Source organism: Cydia strobilella, chromosome 11 (assembly GCF_947568885.1).
Source record: "Cydia strobilella chromosome 11, ilCydStro3.1, whole genome shotgun sequence".
Taxonomy (NCBI): Eukaryota; Metazoa; Arthropoda; class Insecta; order Lepidoptera; family Tortricidae; genus Cydia; species Cydia strobilella.
Window position 1 is genome coordinate 12,463,076 of NC_086051.1, and position 12,690 is coordinate 12,475,765.

Genomic DNA, 12,690 nt, shown 5'->3' on the forward strand with positions numbered 1-12,690 from the left:
AGTTGGGTCTAGTGTTATTTGGCTATCTTGTAAGATTGTAAATAACTTACTACTATCATAAAAAAAATCCAGAAACACTAGCAGCTATAGGTACTCAACCCACGGCTCTCCCAGCCTTTAGCAATACAGTCCTATTATTAGTAATCCAAGGGTAGGTACTAAAACTACTTAATGCACAATGTGCGAGTTTATTTAGCTGTCTGAGACCCTGATTTTTGGCCTATATAATAAAAGGTTGAGTATTCCTGCACTAAGACAGTTGAAGATCGATCTGACCTCGTACACTTCGAGTTATGAATCGAGTCCAACCTTTGCTTGCCCTAGAATGGAGCAGAACAGCCGCAGTTCGTTTCCGTCTGCCCTAGAAAACTAGCGTACTAATCGATACTCGGTTCAACGGCCCTAAACAATCTTACAAGCAAACTATGTTTGATTTATAAATGTTATAATGCTGATCTGTATTGACTATAGTGATTGAATTGGTAATAATTTAGCATGGTCACAGACTACGCAAAGGACATGCACAAAATAATACTATCTTCACCCGGTACTTTATAATTGTAAGGATTTTTTTTAAATTCATGGTTCTACTTAGGCTGCCTGTACACTGAGGCGGAGCGGAGTGGAGATGTGGGGAACAAATAGCATTGGTTGTAATCTCCGCTCCGCTGGATTAAATTGCCCACATCTCAGCTCAGCCGGCCTCAGTGGACAGGCAGCGTGATAGTGCTGCAATAGCAGGAGAAAGCTAATAAGTATAGCTATCTACATACTAGAACGGTCGGTAATACTTTACTTTCGAGTACTTTTTTACTTATTATCATTAATCCTGTACCGCTTTTGAGTGTGTCACTGCGTTAGATTGTACCTGAACATTGCGAAGGTCACATTGTTTTAGCAAAATTACCAGCAAATTGGCACTGTGACGCCATCATTCTCCTAATAGCCAATCGTACTTACCTACTGTGTACCTAACCATAGATTAGTGAATTCACTACTGTATTTTTAATTGCTTTTGCGATCGATTGCGTTTGCAATTTTCCATCAAAAATCAAATCATCAATAAAGAGCCAGCAAGGAAATGAAACCTATACCTACCATATAAATGAAACCAACAATATCATCTAAATGGACTCGTAGTAACTATGTATGACACATACATTAAGTTGTTGTTATGTTACGATCGTGGCGATTATTCACACAGTCGGTTATGTTATGTACTTACGAGTGTAACTCGTGGCGTGGCACTCACACAGCACAATATGGGTGCGGCAGCGCTTGTTTTTAGAGCTTCAAGCCACTTCCTAACACTAACAGTCAGCACTCACCAGCAGAAGTAAACAGGCCAATCGTACGTCGACAGACGAAAATTAAAAAGAAAAAATGTATCTGGATATCTGTTACAAAAAGTCACAGTTTTGATTGGCGTTTCTTATCAACGATTGTCATCTTGGCTAGGCCCCCTGGCCCATTTTCTTCTGCTGCTGGAAGTAAATAGAACCTTTAAAAACGAGCGCTACCGATGCCGCACCCATATTGTGCTATACACGGTGGCTAAAAAATAAGTGCATTCCCGTTGCCAGGGAGTTCTCTTGGGATTATACTGAGCAACTTTTACTATGGGACCAACCCCGAAATCATGAAAAAAAATTGGCTGTTTCACACATTTTGGATAGTCCATTTTCTATGTGAGGGTACTTTTTTTTGCGATTTCGTAGTTGGTCCCATAGGCAAAGTTGCTCAGTATAATCCCAAAACCTCCCTGGCAACGGGATTGTACTTATTTTTTTGCCACCCTGTATATCCGCTTAGCTACTTCTGCTGCTGACTGCTCTAAATATATTCAGATTGTGTTAATTTTCACCTAAACCTTATATGAAAATTCCTCCTTAGATGCCATAAATTTAGTTATTAACCTTTTAAACGCTTTTCCTCAAGCGTCAAGACGTGGCCTACACGCCAATATCTCGACTAGTGAATAACGAATATAAACCTTATCTGTCAGCAGGACAATTGCTTTGACAGCGTCCGCCATGACCACTTTAGTAGCCGCTGGCGTGGCAGGCATTTAGTGGCTCTTGGCTTCCAAAAGGTTAATACTACCTTTACTAATGAGAATTAAGGAGACATTGTTTTCGTAGTCTACACGTAGCGTCAAGTAGCGAAACTATCATTACTGCTAAGATAAAGCTGCTTTACCTTTACTAACTGCACTCTTTGAGCATCACTCCACACACCTCTAATTAGATTCTCAGCGTAATATTTTCGCATGTCACTTTAACATCGTAGGCACGTAGTTGACGTCAAACATATGTACACACATTTGCACCTAATTCCATTGTAATAAGGCTAAAAATGTATACCTATATCTGACGTCGATCGCCTAAAACCGTTCCTCAAACTCCATTACACGCAGGCAAGTAAAATTAGCTCTACTATGAGACTATGGGACGCCTCGCTCCAATTATAGCAAGCATTAATAGTACACTTTAGGTATATCTTCACAACTATTTCGCTGTGAGTGAAATACGAGCGAATATCCCGGGTTCTGGAGTGCGGCCAAGTCCTGTGTTCCACGGAAATAAAGTAGGATTGAAGAGATAGCTAAAGGGGCCTAGGACATGACTGGAATATTAATGGTATTAGCGTTCAATTTAATCGCGAGATATCTATTTGTGTAAGATTTATAATTAAAAACATGACTTTTTACACTGTTCATTTGACCGACGATTTTAAATTATTATCTTATAACTACGCTTTTTCTACTACTAAAGTAAAAAAAAACTAGGAAATTGCCGGCCAAAGATGCCAGCTTCAAAAGCCCCAGAATACGTATTATTGGATGTGATAAAATGTGTAAATTACAATTGGTAACAGTTTTATTCATAAAACTTTACAAGGGTCAATTAGTAAATTTATTTGTTATCTCTTTCGTACAGATATACAAATCGAAATGACATACAATTAATTGCAAATAATCTCTATGTATTTGGAGCTTGTTTATGAATAACGCCATTAGTAGATATGTCGCAATTAGTATCGACACCACCTAAAATGTTGTCACTTCTCTCTACTTCCACGTCTCGTCTACACAATCTGATTTTATCAAGATTTATGCATGAGATCTCGTTTCGTCGCTTGCAAAACGACCCCGCAACTATTTAACAGCCAATCTTCTTCAAATGGCATCTTTCCTAGTAACCGTATACGTTTTTAACGGTTTGATAGATCCAATAACGAGACGATCAAAGATGTGTCAGTTCAAAGCGTTTACGAGGTCGTATTTCCTTCAAGAACTAGTTCAACACCATTTTAGTCCAAATTTGTTTTATTAGCTGACTTGGCTTGGACTATTGAGGACAGTTTCATGACGTGTCCGTCGTAAAATCGATGAGTTGCGGCTAAAAGGTATAGGTTAGGACTTGGAAACTAATCAAATTAAATGGTTGTCAGGTTTTGTAACTATTGGCGTGAAAATAGACATATTTTAGCAGTCGTTAAAATTTATTGCTATCATAGTCTGGTTTTAATTACTACAGAGACTAATTGAGCGCAATAAAGTTTAACTGCAATTTTTAAACCCAATGTCAACGATAGGAGTATTTTTGTTGCAATTGAAAAACAGCCTACAAAATTATAGCCTTGACCGAAGTAGTAATGACGTGGCCTGAAAATTGTTATTTGTTTGACACATATGCCCTTCCGATTGTATCTTTGGTCGGAAAGTCGGAATCACCTCAGCTTGTGGTATATGTTAACCGAATATGGACTGATGCAAAAACGTGGGCGCTGTAGAGGTATTGTAAAGGCTTTGAGAATGACTAATCGAACAACAGGTTTTGCATTAAGATATAACGCCCAAACTTGGCTAAGTTTTGCTAACAGAAAAGCAAATTATATGCTCTACCGATTACATTTTCCTTTAATCCTTAATTGGGCACAAAAAAGCGAAGGTTGAAGGAAGAAGGTAGTTGTAATAATACAAAAAGGAGGTCAAAGGTTATCTATGTCCTGACATAAGTATAGGTACAGCCAAATTATTTAGTAAAATAAAACCAATACTACATAGTACAGTAGCCCTTTAAAATGCAAAAGCGCGCAGTAAGGATCATAACAGGAAAGTGTCACGACGTCACGACCATCTTGCAAAAGAATTATTTAAAGAATTGAAAATACTTACGCTTCCAAGTGTCTATGTCCTCACTGCGTGCAAGTATATAAGAGCAAATCTACACAACTATGTCTCCTCTACTACCAGGGAAAGAAGCACCCTACGGAGACCCCTTTTAGTTGTCCCACAACGTAAACTAGCTAAATCTAGAAAGTCACTCGCTGTTGTTGGGGCAAAATTGTACAACTCGCTTCCTGCCGAAATAATTGATGCAAGCGATACAACATTCGAAAAAAACTCAGGGCACTCTTAACTGAACTGGCGTGCTATACCATCGACGACTTTGTCAGTAGGGCAGCCAACCCAACCACATAAAAATAGATACGTAAGTTAAGTACCTATATTTGTAAAATGTATACTAAAAATGTAAATTAATTAGTGATAATTTAATATAACTATTTATTATACTGAAAATGACGTGTAAAATACTAAATTTTATTAATAAATATCTGAATCTGAATCTGAATCTGAATCAGTTTTTGTCATCATGTACCTTACGAATGGGAGTGTATTATGCACCTAAAGCGAATTTCAGACTTGCGAATAATAACGAGTTTTTTTTTCTTTTATTTATTAACACAAAGTATATACATTATAAAAACTATGACAGCGAACAAAGCCCCCTAAGGTTACAAATGTTATAATCATAAACCAAAGATAATAAATACCTCTTGGAATTACAATGGTAAAAAGTAAAATGGCATTTCTGTTATCGTCACAACTGAGATATCGATTGGAGCCTACTCCTATAGTCTATGGCTTTATAATCGACCGACCACTGACCACTGTAGCTATCGCTACGGACAGTTACTTTTAAAGGTCGCCATCAGCTTTCCCTTAAACAAACCAAATATAAAGACAATTAGTGAATTGTTTTTCTTTTTTGTTAGCTCTAGATCTGAACTACAATAAGAACCTTATTCAATTGTAAAACGGGACTTAATCGCGTATATGAGTTTTAAGATTTTACCTCGAGAACGCCGTTGTCCGCGTGGTCTCGGAGAAGAGTGGCTAAAGTTGACATCAACATCTTCTAGCCGCGCGAGTTTTTCGAACTACCCTTCGTGAAATCGTGAAATTTTAAATCAATCTGAACCTTTTGAATGCACTCCTGGTTAGAACAAAGAGCGTTGGAGCTATGCTATACAACAGAAATCATTATTAAATTTGTAAGTTGCGATTGCTTTTACGAGTAGACAATACTTGAGTAGCAGAGGCTTTGCGTCAAAATCGCCAAAATTTATCAGACGTCGTGAAAACACGACGCAATCTACCGGAGAATGCAAAAATAAATTTGCTTTAAAGTGTACACAAATATCAAAATTTACTTACAGGTATTTAGGACGTAGATATAGCTACAAATTGTGTCAGAGGGACAAACATAAAACATACAAGAGAACTCTGATACAAACTTACACCCTCCTCCATAACACCTTAAAATAATAATATATATGTATATATAAGAATTGTTTATAAGTAGCAAGTTCTATTCAAATCCGGTAGCCAATTTGGGCAATTTTATCGTTTAGTAATCGTAGTTTTAGCGATAAGACCGCCTGTTGCTACCTTTATAATTACATTGTAAATCTATTTTTAAATTTGTTTTCTTTGTGGTGCAATAAAGAATATTTACTTAATTACTTATATCATATCCTAACACGCCAATTTTCAAAATCATAATAATAATTTTGGAAATTGGAAAATTATGGAAATAGATAATGAAAAGACATAGGTACAAGTAAGTATACCTAATAGGTATTCAACGCAGCTCGTCACGTAAAATGGATTTCGATAACTTCTTATCATTATCATTATTTGAAATACTTAGTGAAATTTATTGCATAAAAAATTATATCTAATATTTATGATAGCTACTCCAGTCTCTAATTAAATATGTCACGCAGTATAATAAATTTTAACGTGGGGCGAATATATTGTAACGATTTACAAAAACAAAAGACTGAACATAAGTAACATAACTAAGCCAAATTATAATAACGCATCCAATACATATAATCCAATTAAGTTGTTATTCTACGCATTAGCAACCTAATATTTACGTAAAGCATACAAACAAGGGGATTGAGACGTCAATAGATCGTATTTCATATTTAGGTAGTTCCATGTCCTCTCTTCAACACTGGATACAATGTAATTTATAATTTGCCTGATATATCGTGGCGAACAAAGTTCTCACAGAAATTTAATCGTATTTTTTAATAGGTATCCTAAACAATTAAGTTCGATCGATTCAAATCTCGTCAATTATCGTAATCTATAGCTTTTCCTCTGTGGCGTTTCCGAATCGGGCATGGTTATATATTTGCGCTATTCTAAACTTCAATGTTATTATTTACACATTTTGCACAAGCTACAGAGAAGAGGACATATTAACCATCAGATTAGGTACGTATCGACACACTACATAAATGACTTAGACACGTAATATTCAGAGCAACAACGTATCCAAGGAATATTTTCCGTTTCTGAACGTACACGATCTGAGTTTAAGTCAGTGAACGTAATTCCGTACCCTTATTAAAGCGTTATGTACCCTAATGAATAGGCAGTGAGCACCGGCCGTTTCTTCCCGAAAGGCCCGTTACACATTCTAATTGCAACACTCTTAAGGTGCCGTAGGTTCAGATCAGAGAACGGAGTTTTTGAAAAATCGTGCCGCTATTTTTAGAACACGGTTGGCAAAAAAGTAATTAGCAATCTTGAGGATTTTTCTCCAGTGACTTCATCGATTCGAATCATGATTTTTTGACTTTCGCTCTATAGAAAAAAATTACGAACATATAGAATGCACTTTAAAAATTTGTAACAATATATGCACAAAAAATTTAAAATATGATCATTGCTTCTAAAAATACGCAATTTTATTTTTAGGTAACTCATCGTTTTTTTTTGTATAACAACTTATTAAAATTCAAAAACATGATATTCGCGGTGCCGAGCACGCACATTCATCTCGCTTACGCTTACGCTCAGTGAGAATGAGAGAAGAACACGAACCTACTACGGGGCCTTAACAGCATTGACGGTGGTGTCGGTGGTACGATTGCCTGTTTATTGACTATTTCTAGTCCTTCCTGCAACAAGATAGAGTCTACTTATGGCCATTGTTGCTGTTAGTGTAGCGTAGATAATGATAACGTCGCGTGCTTAGACTAGACTAGACTGGTTATACGGCAGCCCTAAGGCTGTAAATCCTGTTGGACATCCGTGCCTTTAGTAGAGGTCAGTTACCGATTCTCGTTTTGTTTTATCATGTTTAAACTAATCATTTAATGTTTTAGAGATTTACTTGAGTTATTTTGTTCCGTAACACTTAAAAAAAGTCTTGAATTTATTTAAGTATTCTTATTTACAAAAAAGAACTTTGCAACTCTTCCTTATTTGCACACACACACACACACACATTACACTTACTTACTTAAACAACGTAATTTTAATAAACATACGATTTAAATGAATAAACTCAAACGAACTAAACAATAAGGAAACAACCCCGCCAAGTCGAGCAAAACAAACAAAAAAACCGGCCAAGTGCGAGTCGGACGCGCGCACGAAGGGTTCCGTACCATTACGGAAAAAAAAACAGCAAAAAAATCACGTTTGTTGTATGGGAGCCCCATTTGAATATTTATATTATTCTGTTTTTAGTATTTGTTGTTATAGCGGCAATAGAAATACATCATCTGTGAAAATTTCAACTGTCTAGCTATCGCGGTTCATGAGATACAGCCTGGTGACAGACAGACGGACAGCGGAGTCTTAGTAATAGGTCTTAGTAGTAAAACGGGGGTTTTTACCCCTTGGGTACGAAACCTTAAAAAGGCACATTTGTTAAAAAATTGCTTTTTTTATTTGTTTCGGTGGGTACTACACCCAGTTATAAATAATTGTAAACCGCAAAGTGTTGACAACTTGCCTGCCCAATAGTCATAAAAATGTTATAACGAATTTATGGAACAGTTCATGCATGTCAATAGGAAAAACCAATTAATATGCGGAACAAAAAACCGGTACCGAATAGAAATCACATTAATTGAAGAAGAACAAACATGCATTGCCGCGTTTTAATCAAATTGTCGGATTTCGTAGACACTCCTACCTACTTTGCGCACTTCATTCTATATTTGCGCACGCGTCGATTATTCTAAACCTTAAAGCTGCCGGTAGGTACCTAGGTAGCTGGCTTGAAAATGGCAACCCGTGTCTAAAGTTAAACTTAAGTTAGTGGCGCTATTGTTTTTGGAGACAAGTAGCGCAAAAATAAGGTATGAAGATCCGTGTAAGTGATACCTGTCGAGTTTCATATCACTCGCCTTTTCTTCGTTGTTTTGTCTTAATGCAACGTGACTATAATTAGGTAGTTACTGACCACAATGCTAAAGATTAGGAAACACGTGAAGTTTGACGTCAAATGCCGTATTATAGCTTTATTATAAGTTGGGCCGACCTTTTCGAGGGAAGCCTTAAACACGTACATATGCCTATAAGAACTGGTCACAGTTTAGGTGGTAAACTTTTGATACCTACAACTAAATAGAGTCCATACATAATAATTGTATTTATTTTATGCTTAATAACTAGAAGGATATAACCAAACGGAGTATAGCCATTAACAGGCGTTCCCCTCTGTTGAAAATAGTCGGCCAATGGTCATACACAATGCATGGACTGACGTTTATCTGACATGGCTATTTTGAAGTTACGTATACATTTGACGTTCCCCTCTCCCGCAAAAATTGGCAGACTTTTTTGTACAGCAACTTACAGATTTCAGCGACTCCGTTGGTTACAGATCGCAGTCGGTAGCTAAAAATGGTAAAAATAACAAAAATGTGTAGACAATTGAAACTAGCGATCTGCCTCCAGTTCTCACGGGTCATTGTTTAAATTCAATTTTTAAACTATAAGATCTGCAATTGTAATAAAGCTGACCTTGCGCGGTTATTATTCAAATGTCAAATATCACTATCATGGGTATCGAATCACCTTTATCCACCGCGGGTGTGTCTAATCTTAGAATGGATCGACGTCGTGTTATTACAATGTCTACCGACCGCAGCTCGCAGTTCTAGCGAATCTCCAGATCACTGTTGTATTGGTTTATCTGAGGCAATTGGCTGGATAACGATGGGAATGCAGCCCAAAGCAGTTCTTCCTGACCTTTCAACTGGCACGCTCCGCGTAAATTATATCGCTTTCTGATAGCTTTTTGCCATTCGCAAAAATGGTTTTGATTGCTTCGGCCGATCACTTGTATTTTTATTATGCTAAATTTTTTTTTTTTAATACTTATGGGTCAAAACAAAAGCGTCATTTATTATTCGATATTTCGTAAGAAAATTAATCTGGGGGCTCGGTAGTGCCCCCGCCAAGTCAAAACAAAGGGCACTTCCTACCTTTTCTCAGGGTGGGTGATTGGTCGTATTTTCTAATACTCGTGATAAGATTTACGCTAAAAGAATTATTTTATGCATGCCTGAAATGCATGCCAAGGCCGCGTACAAAAAACGTCTCAGGTACAGAAGCACAAACTCATGGCGCAAGTTCTGTACTGACATTGAGACCACCATGCAAGCTAACAGGGTAAGGAAGGTCCTCTCCACCAACTCGACTATTACCTTAGGATCCCTGCGTAAGCCAGACAACTCTCTCACCAACTCACCGGAGGAAGCAGAGCGGGTCCTGGTGCAAACACACTTCCCGGACTGCGCTATATCGCACCCAGTGAGTCTGGGGGAAGAGGAGACTACTCCGACAGAGGACGAGTGGCTACAGACACACGAGGTAATCAGCCTACAGCGCACGCAGTGGGCCATAAACAGCTTTGACTCCTTCAAGTCTTCAGGAACGGACGGGATCTTCCCTGCGCTACTCAAATGGGGCGGGAAGCATCTCACCCTGAAGCTGACCATCGTTCTGCGCGCCTGCCTGGCTCACAGATATGTGCCGAAAAGATGGAGAGAGGTCAAAGTGATCTTCATACCGAAACCAGGTAAAGGCGACTACTCGGATCCTAAATCGTTTAGGCCCATCAGCCTGACCTCCTTCATGCTGAAAACCTTGGAGAGGTTGTGCGACAGGTATCTGAGGGAGAGGGTGCTAAGTAATGTGCCCCTACATCCCAACCAACATGCCTACAGCCCTGGCAAATCTACAGAGTCGGCACTTCATGCAGTGGTAAGCAAAATCGAGGTGGCGATCAAAAGCAGGTCCATGTGCTTAGGAACCTTTATTGATATAGAGGGAGCTTTCGACAGGACCAGGTTCAGCAGCATAACAGCAGCACTGGTAAGGCACGGTGCGAATGCAGTTATGACCAAATGGATAAACAACATGTTGAGCCAGAGAGTCATCAAACTCGGGACAGGTGAGACACAACAGGCACTAGTGGCAAAGGGATGCCCCCAAGGCGGAGTCCTATCACCACTTCTATGGAACCTAGTGGTGAACGACCTGATCACTACACTAAACAACAATCACTACTACACGATCGGCTATGCCGACGACATAGTGATACTAACGAGCGGCAATCATTCAGGTACGGTGTGCGAGGTTACCCGCTCTGCACTAGCCATCGTGGAGCGCTGGTGCACTAACAACGAACTCACAGTCAACCCACGCAAGACGGAGCTGGTTATGTTCACCAACAAACGCAATTTGGGAAACTACCGCCTTCCCAAACTGTTCAATACAGAACTCCAACTATCTGCAGAGGTAAGGTATTTAGGGGTAATACTCGACAGCAAACTAAATTGGAGCAATCACTTAAACAGCAAAATTGACAAAGCTACAATCGCATTCTGGCAATGTCGTAGAATGGTTGGTAAAACCTGGGGACTAACTCCCAGGATAATTCTATGGCTCTACCAGGCAATCATACGACCAATAATAAGCTACGGCGCGATAGTATGGTGGCCACGCACCAAACTATCCACAGTGGAAGCTAGACTACAACGACTCCAGAGGCTGGCCTGTATGGCGGCCACGGGCTGCATGAGAACAACACCAACTGCGGCCCTGGAAGCCCTACTGGGCCTGCCGCCGCTGCACCTCTTTATACAACAGGAAGCGCTAGCTGCGGCGGTACGTCTCAAAAAATCTAATCTCTGGAGACCGCCTAGGGTGCCACACACCGAGATCCTCTACGAGGCCATAGGTAAGGAACCGCTAATTGAGGCGGTGACTGACAGGATACCCAGGCAATTCGTCTTCGACAAAAAGTACAAAATACAATTACACGAAGAACCCCATGAAGGACTCAACCCAAGGGAGCTGAGAATCTTCACGGATGGATCAAAGACAAGGTCAGGCACTGGCGCTGGGGCATTCTCAGAGGACCTAAACATACACATCTCGACACCACTTGGTGCACATAACACAGTCTTCCAGGCAGAATGTATGGGCATCATAATGGCAGCACACGCAATCGTCTCAAGGAAAGTACTGGACTACCCCATCCGCATACTCTCCGATAGTCGGTCGGTATTACAAGCCCTGCAAAGTTATACTTTGACCTCAGGGCTAATCTACGAATGCCACAAAGCTCTATCAGAGGTATGTACCACCAATAGCGTAACTCTGCAGTGGATTAAAGGACACAGCAACTCGCGAGGTAACGATGCAGCCGACATATTAGCAAGAGGAGGCTCGGAACTGAAGGTGGCAGGACCGGAGCCAATCCTACCTCTGCCATATGCCTGGCTCCGGAACATGCTGCGACACAACACCAAGGTAAAACACCAACAGTATTGGACTAACCTAGGTACCTGCAGACAGGCGAAGGAAGCCCTCCCGACGATCAACCCAGGTCTGTCACGGAGGCTGCGACTGCTGAAGAGGCCACAACTCCGGCTACTAACTGGAGCCATAACTGGCCACGCCTCACTAAACAAACACTTACTAACCATGCGTGTTACAGATAGCCCCCTTTGCAGGGCATGCATGGAGGCAGAAGAGACAGCCGCCCACGTCATACTCGAATGTCCAGGGGTGGCAGAATACCGGGCACAATACCTCGGTTCGCCGGGGTCTCTCCCAGAAGTCGTCGGCAACATCAAGGGTCTGCTAGGCTTCTTGGAGGAGTTGGGTTGGCAGGAGTAGTGCCGGCAACCCATCACGCAAAATAGGCGCATCGTAAGACGTCGAGTTGCGGAAACCTAGCCCGCGAACACCTATAACCTATAACCTATGCCTGAAATCTAAGTTAATAGTGTTTTAGTGTCCGTCGACGTATTTTGTACTTACCTACCTTATACTTAATTAATAATTAGGACATAATATTGTAACTATCGTCTAATTAAATTCTTATTTCTCTTTTCAGATCTCGCTGTCTCCAAGGAAGGTGGATAATCGTTCGGTGAGCAAGTTTTTATAGTCAACACAATTGTTACATCATTAAAGGAAATGGTGGCGGTATGCGAAGCACGGTCTCCGCGTCCGTCCGGTTTGATTCTTATTTCGGGGCATTGACAAAATATTGTGACTAACATATCATTCCA

The 12,690-nt window shown here is 40.1% G+C and overlaps 1 protein-coding gene across 3 annotated transcripts in view; it reads left to right on the plus strand.

Moving 5' to 3' along the window:
• Positions 1–12,690, plus strand: part of LOC134745140 (rab11 family-interacting protein 4) — a 112,950-nt gene that overhangs the window by 20,563 nt on the left and 79,697 nt on the right. For all 3 annotated transcript variants that reach the window (XM_063679112.1, XM_063679110.1, XM_063679111.1), the window contains exon 2: positions 12,513–12,548. The gene's annotated coding sequence lies outside the window, so the exon portion shown is untranslated. The remainder of the gene's footprint in view (positions 1–12,512; positions 12,549–12,690) is intronic.